The 10,466-nt window shown below is 44.7% G+C and overlaps 1 protein-coding gene across 8 annotated transcripts in view; it reads right to left on the reverse strand.

The window, feature by feature from the left end:
• AGRN (agrin) overlaps window positions 1-10,466 on the reverse strand; it is a 653,845-nt gene that overhangs the window by 642,875 nt on the left and 504 nt on the right. The gene's annotated exons all lie outside the window — the stretch shown is intronic.

Genomic DNA, 10,466 nt, shown 5'->3' on the forward strand with positions numbered 1-10,466 from the left:
CCAGGGGTTGCTTTTCAAAGTGGTTTCTCAGCAAAATAAAGCATGGATAGATGGGCAAGTCTGCTTTGAATATTAAAAATGAATTACATTTTTTTGGTTTGTGGTGCTCAGATGTATTTCCACTTTATGTTTATCTCATTAAACCAGTTCAAAAAGTGCAAGTGCAGTTTTGATAGCCAGCAATCAGAATCCATCTTTGCTGATCTAGCTTCAGCAAAGTGATTTCTTACTAGCTACTTTGGATTACTTGGTTCTGCGCTTTGCTCCTTGCTGTGTTTTTGAATATCCCCCCTAAACTATATAGTGCAGACCCTCTGACTGGTCCCACTGTTTTGTCCCAGGTTCTATTCACTTTTGGGTCCCCAGGCAGCCAGGTACATGGATGGGGTGCGAGGAAGCTTTGGGATACTCATGAATTAAGTGCAATTTGGGGACACTCTCTACTCTGTCTATTCTCTCCCAGATATATTTCCCTCTTGGCAGAGACTAGAGACATAAGCACCTCTGGGACTCCCAGTAGGACAAATCCCACTTTAGCAGTACTAACACAGTCACACAAGGGATTAAACAGCAGGCAGCCTCTACTCACTGTGTGTCCAGATAGTTGGATACCTCTTGTCAAATATTGGCTAGACACTGTACTGTGAATCTCCAGGCTAGATCCTCAGTGCACCCCCATGTCTAGGCTCACAAAAAAAACAAAAAACAAAACCTGTTTCTAAGAACGATAGGCTCCCCAACTCCTGCTGGGACCTTGATGAACTCTCCGCAACAGGCCCCCCAGCCCCTACTCAGTTGGGACCTCAGTGAACTCTCTGCAGACTTCAACTTTCCTGAAGGGCAGCGTCCCCTCAGGCTGAGATCTCATCCTCCAGGACAAGAACTCTTCCACTCCAGGCCTCAGACTATTTATGGTCTCGCTCTCCACCTTCTGGGCACATCTCCCCAGGGATTGGCTAGAGTGCCATAAATATTCAAGCTCTGTGTCTGCCTCTTCCAGCCCTCTACGTTCTATAACCTATTATAAGGCAGGAAAAAGCAGTGGAACCTACAGCCTGTGAGACCCAGAGCAGCCAAAACCAATCATATTCTGCTCCACTGACTACAGAGTAGCCAGAAAGACTAAATTTACCTTAACCTCTCTAGCAGCAACCTAATCTAGGAGGGGACTACAAGTAAAATATAAAAAGACACCCAAAGTATTGGGCAAAGGTAATGTGCAAAGTAGAGAAAATATATGCTTTCATGGATAAATCATTAGGATCAGATTGTGTGTCTTGTACATATCAATGAGAACAATGAAATATACAAATATTTTACACCAAGCTGATTGCTGATCCCTGCGCAGTGACTCCTCATATACTTCAAAGAAGCCACATTTTTACCGTATAGACCAGCCTTTCTCAACACTTTTGCCCCAGAATAAACCTTGAAATAATTTCAGACTGGATGTCACACCACTTATTAAACTCAATCTATCCAAAACTGAGCTCATAATATTTCCTCCCCCACTTGCCGCTTGCCCTGATTTCTCGGTCAGGATCAATAGCACCACTATCAACCCATCCTTCAATGCCAAGGTGCTATGGGTAACCCTGGATTCTGAACTATCCTATCAGGCCCACATCCAATCCCTGTCCAAATCATGCCGCCTCAACCTCCACAACATCTCCAGAATACGCCCCTTTTTTAACCAATGATACCACAAAGCTCCTAATTCACTCCCTAGTTATCTGTCGCCTCGACTACTGCAACTCCCTCCTCATTGGCTTACCTTTACATAGGCTATCCCCCCTCCAGTCCATCATGAATACTGCTGCCAGACTCATCCACCTTACCAACCGTCCAGTGTCTGCTACCCCTCTCTGCCAATCCCTCCACTGGCTTCCACTCGCCCAACGAATAAAATTCAAAATACAAACAACTTACAAAGCCATCCACAACTCTGCCCCCTGCTACATCATCAACCTGATCTCAAAATGTCAACCAAACTGCTCTCTTCGATCCTCCCAAGACCTTCTGCTCTCTGGTTCACGTGTCTCCTCCTCCCATGCTCGCCTCCAGGACTTCTACTGAGCTTCTCCAATCCTATGGAATGCCCTACCCCAATCTGTTCGGCTATCTCCTTATCTATCCACCTTTAGACGATCCCTGAAAACCTTTCTCTTTAAAAGAAAACTATCCTGCTTCTACCTAGTAAACTGCCATTTATTCCCTCCACCAGCTCATCCCCCCACAGCTATTACCTTTTGTATCACTCAACCCTTCCTCCTAGATTGTAAGCTCTAAAGAGCAGGGCCGTCTGTTTCCTCTTGTACCAAATCTTATTGTAAAAATAATGTCTACCGTCATTTTGTAAAGTGTTGCGCAAACTGTTGGCACTATATAAATCCTGTATAATAATAATACTTTTCAAGTCTCTGGGCACCCCTGCTAAACCTTGTTCATTGGGGAACAGTGGGAAAATGTCCCCAGCAAAAACAGGCAGTTGATTTGTGGTTTTACAGCCCACCTAAATTCTACTACTACTACAGATGGATGGGACTGTACACATGCTGCAGCCGTGATGCTTTGATTTGCAGCTACAGTAATTTTAACTTGGCCATCAGAGCAGTGTCTGTCAAACGCACCCATTAAAGTCAATGGAAGAGCACCACAACTGCAAGTCAAATGCTTGTCGTGCAGCTGAGCTTCATTTTTTTTTTACATATACAAATTATCCCTTGGGAGTTGAAAAAAAAAAATAGACATTGAAGAAGATGTGGAGGCTCACCTCCTGAATGTTTGGCAGTCTGTGATATACTACCCTTTGAAAAGTAGTCCACCACGGATCATTTTTCAGAGGGCAGTAGGCATTGACACTCATGTAAAAGAACCCTTACAGTGGTAGTAAGAATGCCATCCTTACAAACAACTAAAAAGAGCTAGGGCATTAAGCAACTGGCTCTACCAAGTGGCATTGACCCTAGAACTATGCACACACCAACAAATGGGGGGGGGGGGTCAATAAACCACAGTAAAGGAACCATTAGCAACATCCAGAGGAACCCTAGTTGAGAACAGCTAGCATAGACGTTGGCCGTCTTGCCCCATTCAAGTCTATGGGGAGGAACAGATCAGAAAGCACTTCAAAAGAGCCCTGCACTGAAGATAGAAATATTGTAGGCCTTCACTGTCACAGAGAGAGATAAGTACACATTGGGGTGATGTGGGGTATATCTCAGACTAGGTTAGGGGGGGTAGGTTTCTTTTTTTTTAAGGAAAGAGTGTAGCTGTACTCTAACAAGTATATGTTGCTCATGTGAATGACGCCTAAAAGGAAGGCATTGCAGCAGGTGTATCACCACATCAAACACATCAGTGATTACAGGAATGGGGGGGGGATGTCAGCATTCTAAAAGTAATCCATGCCAGCAGGAGTCCATGATAGGGGGCTGGGAAGCAATGCACATCAGTAATGGGATACAACACACAACAGATCCTTCATCAAAGGTTGCTGAAGTTAACGCCTTTGCTACTCTGATGACAGCCAAAACCCCTTAATTCTGGCCTAATTTGTTCCCTAGCCTGAGACTCATTAGAAAACTCGGCAGCCATTAAATCCTTTCACATTTCCTATTGATTTGTACCACATTAGAGACATGAAGAAACTTGTTAGTGAAGCCATAAATCTTTGCAGTCGCAAAAATCCTCAAAATGGCAAACATGCACAGACACATTCCTTCTCTGCTACAATGGGTTAAGTCCATGGTAATCTTGCTGGAGCGGAGCTGATGAAGAGCTGGAGCCTTCAGCCTCTCAGATGGGAAAAAAAAAGTAACATTCATCCAAGAGCTGGAAATACTGAGCATTTCCCCATAGGTATACTTACAAAATGGGCTCTTCTCCGTGTAGTTTTGTAACCCTAATAACAGACTGCGTGCCGCGAAGATCTGACAGACACAAATGCTTCACTTTTATACCATCTAAAAATATATAAAAATTATACGCTTCTCTAGAGCATCACAACAGAAAACACATGTCTGTGATGCTTTTAAGTGCCTGCTGAGTTTATTGCGCTCACAAAGGACTGAAATGAGGTATGGCTAGGATGTTATCATGTGAATTGGAACAGACCATGAATGGGTTAATATGGCTGGGAGGACCTTGAAGAGATTGTCCTCTTTGAAGTCTGAACAGGAGACATCTGGAAGTTTAATCCTAAAGTGGAACTTCACCTAAACTGTAAATTTCTGCTCCCCCCCCCCCCTCTTTATTATAGTGAACTTTTTTTTTTTTCTAGGAGCAGGTACTTATTTCTCACAGGTACCCACTCCCATGTCTGCTCTGCTCACCTAGGCAAGCAGAACAGAAGTTTGCCTCCCCATCCCTCCACCTCCTAGAACACATCACATGTCCCAGGTGACTGTCAGAAAAGGCAGTGCAGCTCTGGCTGAGAAACACCAGGAAATCACAGCTGGATTCCCACATCCAAGATGGTGACACCAGGGACCCAAAGACTGGCAAACAGGTGAACACAGAGCTAGACTCCTGGATTGGTAAGTGTCGGTCAGTATTTGTAGCTGCTGACTTTTAACTTCAGAAATGACTGAAGTTCCTCTTTGAGTGAAATTTGGGGCTTGTTAAATGATAAGCAATGCAAAGCGTAGCACCTCATTCTAATTCTCGCATCTTTCAGCCCTCATTCACACCTGAGCATTTTGAAACACATTTCCAGAAGTACTTTAAAAACGCAACATGAAGATTCCCATTATGTTCAATGGTGCCTGTTCACATCTGAGCAATATGTCGCTTGACACTTAAAGCGGAGTTTCAGCCGTTTTTTGAGTTTATTAAAAATCAGCAACTACAAAAACTGTAGCGGACGACTTTTAATAAAATACACATTAACCTGTCCCGGAGTCCAGCGATGCTCTCACCCCACCGTCCCTTCTCCCCTTTTCTCCTTTATGGCGCCGGCATCTCTACTGTGGGCACCAGGCTGTGACAGTTTGCGGCTTCACAGCCTGGTGCCCACTGAGCATGCACGAGTCGCACTGCGCCTCCTAATTGGTCCAGCAGTCTCCTGGGACCTGTGAAAGGTCCCAGGAGCCTGCGGGAGGGCGGCCGAACTTCCTCCGTGGCAAACTGAGCGGGAGTGGGTACCTATCAAAAATAGGGATCCGCTCCCCCCCAAAAGGTGCCAAATATGGCAGTGGAGGGGGGAAGGAGGCAAATAAGCGAAGCTTCCGCTTTTAAGTGAAATTCTGCTTTAAAAAAACTATGTGAACTTCTTTTGGCCCCAATAGACGTTCAAGAGAGCTCCTGAAAACGTGCAAATTTGTTTTTCGCACTATTTTGCACCTAGCATCCTTTTCCTCCTACAAATTTTTGAGTTGGCAAAAGCCAAAAATGGCCCAAGCCTGAAAACACCTCAAAAACACAAGATAAAAAGTTCTGTTGCCCTACGAACTTCCAAAATGCTGTGTTGTACTGTTGTGTCTGCCTCATGCAGATCATAAACCTAGCAGACCAAAATATTGTTTTATGTTATCTGTATGTGTCATGCGGTGCCGACAATATGAACTTCAGCTGTTAAAGTGCTTTAAAGGATAAGTTTACCTTTGGAACATGTTCCACTCGTTCTTAGGGTGGAAAATGTAACATGTTCCCATAGTCGCAGTTGCTCCCGCTGCCCCCCTCTGACAGATATTATGGGGAGAAGTTTTCTGTACGGTCAGATTTGAAAACAGCGCAGCAGTGCAGGGCTCCGCCTACATGGTCACTTCACTCATTCACAGAGTTCTGTGAATGAGAGCCTACAAGTCCCAGCAGCCTGAACGGCTGTCAGCTTGTAGTTTTCAATGAACTACCATGGCGCTGTGGAGCACCATGCTAGTTCATTGAAGCTTCCTGTTAGAATATCTGCTTGACCGTACACCCCATATGGCAAGCAGATATTCTGACAGGTCTGCAGGAGACGTGCATGGCATTAGCGATCTACTGATCACTGCTGCAATGCTTTACAGGCTCCTGCAGGCAAAAATAATAAATACACATTTTTGTACCTGCAAAAAAAATGTGCATTTATTATTTTTGTTCAAAAAGTGAACTTATCCTTTAAAGAATTACCAGTGTCTCTCTCGGAGAGGCATGATGAATCTCTAAGGACTGATAACCCATCATTTCCTGTTGGGGCCTATTCATACCAGCAGGCATGCATTATTCTCTGTATAATGCATACCTATTGTGTAAGTAAGGTGTGGTGATTGGTTGTTTTTTTTTTTTTCCATTTTATTGAAATGTCACAAAATGACATTTAATTCAACTTTATGGACTGCTGCGAGGTACAATGCATCAAAACACACTGTGCTGTGTAGAAGTGCACCTTGTTCTACTTTTTTTTTCCCAGTGCACACCAGTGCCCACCAACCCCGAATCGATAGGACACAAGGCAAGTCGATTTGTCTATGGGTTGGCCCATTGCACATGGAGCCCCTAGTGTAAGGCTGGCCATACATTATACAATTTTGTTGAGAATTTTGCTTTAGATTTACCAAAAAAAATATAATATGAGGTCAAACTTAAACAACTCCTTCAATTGTATCCAATTAGGCAGGCCCTTAGTGTATGGCCAGCCTTAGTCATGTTCTTGTCTTAGTGGCACATCGCTGACCTCTCTGAGAATCATTTCACACCTTCTAAGCATTCTAGTGGGGGATATGCACTTCACAGAATTCAGTGTCCAGTGCCAGATGGGTGCTGGGATGTTAGGATCCTGTCTTCTATCTCATGGCCAGCGTCTGGGTACAGCGGGGAATTAGCACGATAAAGCACATGTTCAGCCAATCGTTAAAATCTCAAGTAGGATTTAAATATGTTCATTTCAAAGGCCATTTTAAAGCTTTTTAAATGTTTGGCTTTCATTAAAATATCTGGTGATCCTGCCATGAAAGACCTTGTTCAGGCACTTCCAGTTATCTATTATAGGCATTTGTATTGTACATGGTTGCGACAATTTATGCAGTGCTATATATACTATACATTCACATCAGTCTGTACGCTCAACAATCTTAAAATCGAAGATCCAAAAGTCACATACAGCAGGGCCAATTTAGACAGGAATTAGTACATTTCCCACTATGTCTTTAAAGTGTGGGAGGAGACCAGCACAAGGAGGTGGGGAACATGCCAACTCCATGCAGACCGTGTCCTGGCTGGGATTCTGAGGACCCTATCTGTTGTGCTGCTGTACGGCATGACAGCGCTCTGGCCCCGTCCCTCGTTTCTAATTGCACCCCCATGCTCTTAGGCCTCTTTCATACAGGTGTCTGTTGGGCAGTGAAAATGTTTACTGTCCCCCCAAGTGCCCACCTACAGTCCACATTACAGCCAGAGGGGGCTGTTCACATTCAGATGTGGCAAATTTAAGAACGGCATGTCAAGCTGACAGGCGGCACTGTCTGTCATACTCAGCCATTCAAGTTAATAGGGCTGAGGCGTCCCATCACTGGGGAGTATGTAGCCAGGAAGTGGCTGAAAGAAGCTGCAAGAGATCATTAGCACTGGAATGCAACAAAGATGGTAAAAAAAATGGTAAAAGCGAGTATTTTATTAATAAAATGCCAACTATGATACCGTGCATCAACAAAATAAAATGTTATTCAGTTAGGAGGTACAACTACGGTACCCCCTGCATGCCAGAACAAGGCATGCTGACAAGGGAGGGCCCCTCGATGCATTGATTGGGCGATATGGTACATGTAAAATCTAGTATTCCCCATATTTTTTAATACAGCAAAGAAGCAGGCAGGCAGGGAGAGTTAACATGGTTGAGTTGGCAGCATTTCCATGCAGTATCACTGCAGACAGTACTAAATAATGATGACAAGGAAAGCAACAAGTCATTTCTACGGCACACCGTACGACTCTTCCAACTTTTCTATAAATTCTACAAAGCAATTCATAAATGAGCACACAGGGTAAAGCTACCACAGCCAAAAGATAATGATTGATCCTGTGTGCTGAAAAGTCTGAATAAAAGATTCCGCCTGTTCTGTAAGCACCGCACAGAATTGGCCAATATTATTGGACAGCGACAACCGACTACCACTAGTGGATGAAATCACAAAACAGACGACCGGTAGGGTGTTCCCAACTTTTTATCTGATATGTATGCTCTACCCATGCCGACTAGTCATCATTGCATAACTTTCACATAAACATTAGATTAATATCTGTGAAAGGACCACGGCCATCTGGAATATTCAAGCACGTCTGATCATTTTTTCTCCGAGGTCGAGGTCAGCGGCTGCGGTCATTCCTGCACCATCAGTATGCAGATGTTGGAACAATCAGGTCTGACCCCCCCCCCCCCCCCATGTCTGATGTCTATGGATAGGGATGGTACTGACACACTATGACATGTGAGGCGGAGCTGACAACTATTCCCAGAGACTCATTCTCACTATGCCTGGTACTTACAATACAGCCCTGGGATCAAGGACTACAACCGCCCTAAATACTACCATGGATTCTTACACACACATTTCATATTTATCAACACCTAAATAGTTATTTATAAACACCAAATTGTAAAGAAAACAAACAGAGAACAATAACAGACACGTTTATAAATAAACAGCAAATATTCTGCTGGTCATTTTCTGGCTGGATCGTTAGATTGCCTGATGGGGTCGCTTTTACGGCACTCCTTTATTTCACATTCTCCAATGGCAAATCCAAGTCCCAGAAAGAATCACTGTATTTATAAATGGCGAATGTTACCACCCCAGGGCACATGCCACTTTTTGACATTTGGAGATGATAATTTGTAGATTTTATCAATGATTTAAGCCCGATCCCTCCCACATTCATCTCAGATCTGACTCTACACTGATTATGGTTTTCACCTTAAAAATGTCCATTTGCAATGATCAGCATTTACTTTTTTGCAGCTTTTGTTTTGAAAATCATAAATGAGCGAGTCGAATGGTCGACACCTGAATGTGAACGTGTCTAGATTCGCTCGATCTGGCATGGTAAATGGCTGGGAAACAAGTTGAACCCAAAAACTTCCTAAAGTATATTTCCATAGTCAAATCATGCTGAGACTGTCCCTGGAAAACAGCACTGGCCCTGGGTGACCCTGGTGACCACAAAGCAGCACTGATTGCATACCAGCAGCACTGGTGCCCACAGCATTGACCCCGATCAGCTATACCAGTGCCCTCTGCATTGATCTCAGACTGATCAATAATCTGCAGTAATGGTGCCTGCAGCACTGATTTTATACCACTAACACCCGTGCTGGCATTGATCACCAGTACTATCAGTATTGATCACTGACTGGTAGTATTGGTGCCACAAATTGGTCTTGATCACCAGCACCAGTGCCCAAAGCACTGATCAATAGTCACTAGTGTTGGTGCTTGCACATTGATCACAGATCAGCAATACTATGTCCCCGCATTGATCAGTGATCATCAATACCAGTGTCCCTGCACTGATGCCACATTGATCACTAATCAGCAATACCTCTGTCCCTCCATTGATCAGCAATACCTGTGTCCCAGCACTGATCAGCAATACCTGTGTCCCAGCACTGATCAGCAATACCTGTGTCCCTGCATTGATCAGTGATCATCAATAACAGTGTCCCTGCACTGATCCCACATTGATCACTAATCAGCAATACCTGTCCCTCCATTGATCAGCAATACCTGTGTCCCTGCATTGATCAGTGATCATCAATAACAGTGTCCCTGCACTGATCCGTGATCATCAATAACAGTGTCCCTGCACTGATCCGTGATCATCAATAACAGTGTCCCTGCACTGATCCGTGATCATCAATAACAGTGTCCCTGCACTGATCCCACATTGATCACTAATCAGCAATACCAGTGTCCCCGCACTGATCCCACATTGATACCTCTGTCCCCGCATTGATCCCACATCGATCATTGATACCTCTGTCCCTGCACTCATCCCACATTGATCCCTGATTAGCAATACCAGTGTCCCTGCATTGATCACTGATCAGCAATACCTCTGTCCCCGCACTGATCCCACATCGATCACTGATCAGCAATCCCAGTGTCCCTGCATTGATCCCACATCGATCACTGATAAGCACTAATGGTGCCTGCGGCACTGATTATAGATCACAGTACTATCAGCATTGATCAGTAGTACCGGAGCCCCAAGCATTGATCAGCACTAATGGAGCCTACAGCAATGATTTTGGATCACTAGTCTTGGTGCCCCGGGCACTGATCACTGACCTGAAGTACCGGTGCCCCGGGCACTGATCACTGACCTGAAGTACCGGTGCCCCGGGCACTGATCACTGACCTGAAGTACCGGTGCCCCGGGCACTGATCACTGACCTGAAGTACCGGTGCCCCGGGCACTGATCACTGACCTGAAGTACCGGTGCCCCGGGCACTGATCACTGACCTGAAGTACCGGTGCCCCGGGCACTG

This window comes from Staurois parvus, unplaced genomic scaffold, assembly GCF_062004578.1.
Source record: "Staurois parvus isolate SC_StPar_1 unplaced genomic scaffold, SC_StPar_1.0 ptg000057l, whole genome shotgun sequence".
In the NCBI taxonomy this organism is placed as follows: Eukaryota; Metazoa; Chordata; class Amphibia; order Anura; family Ranidae; genus Staurois; species Staurois parvus.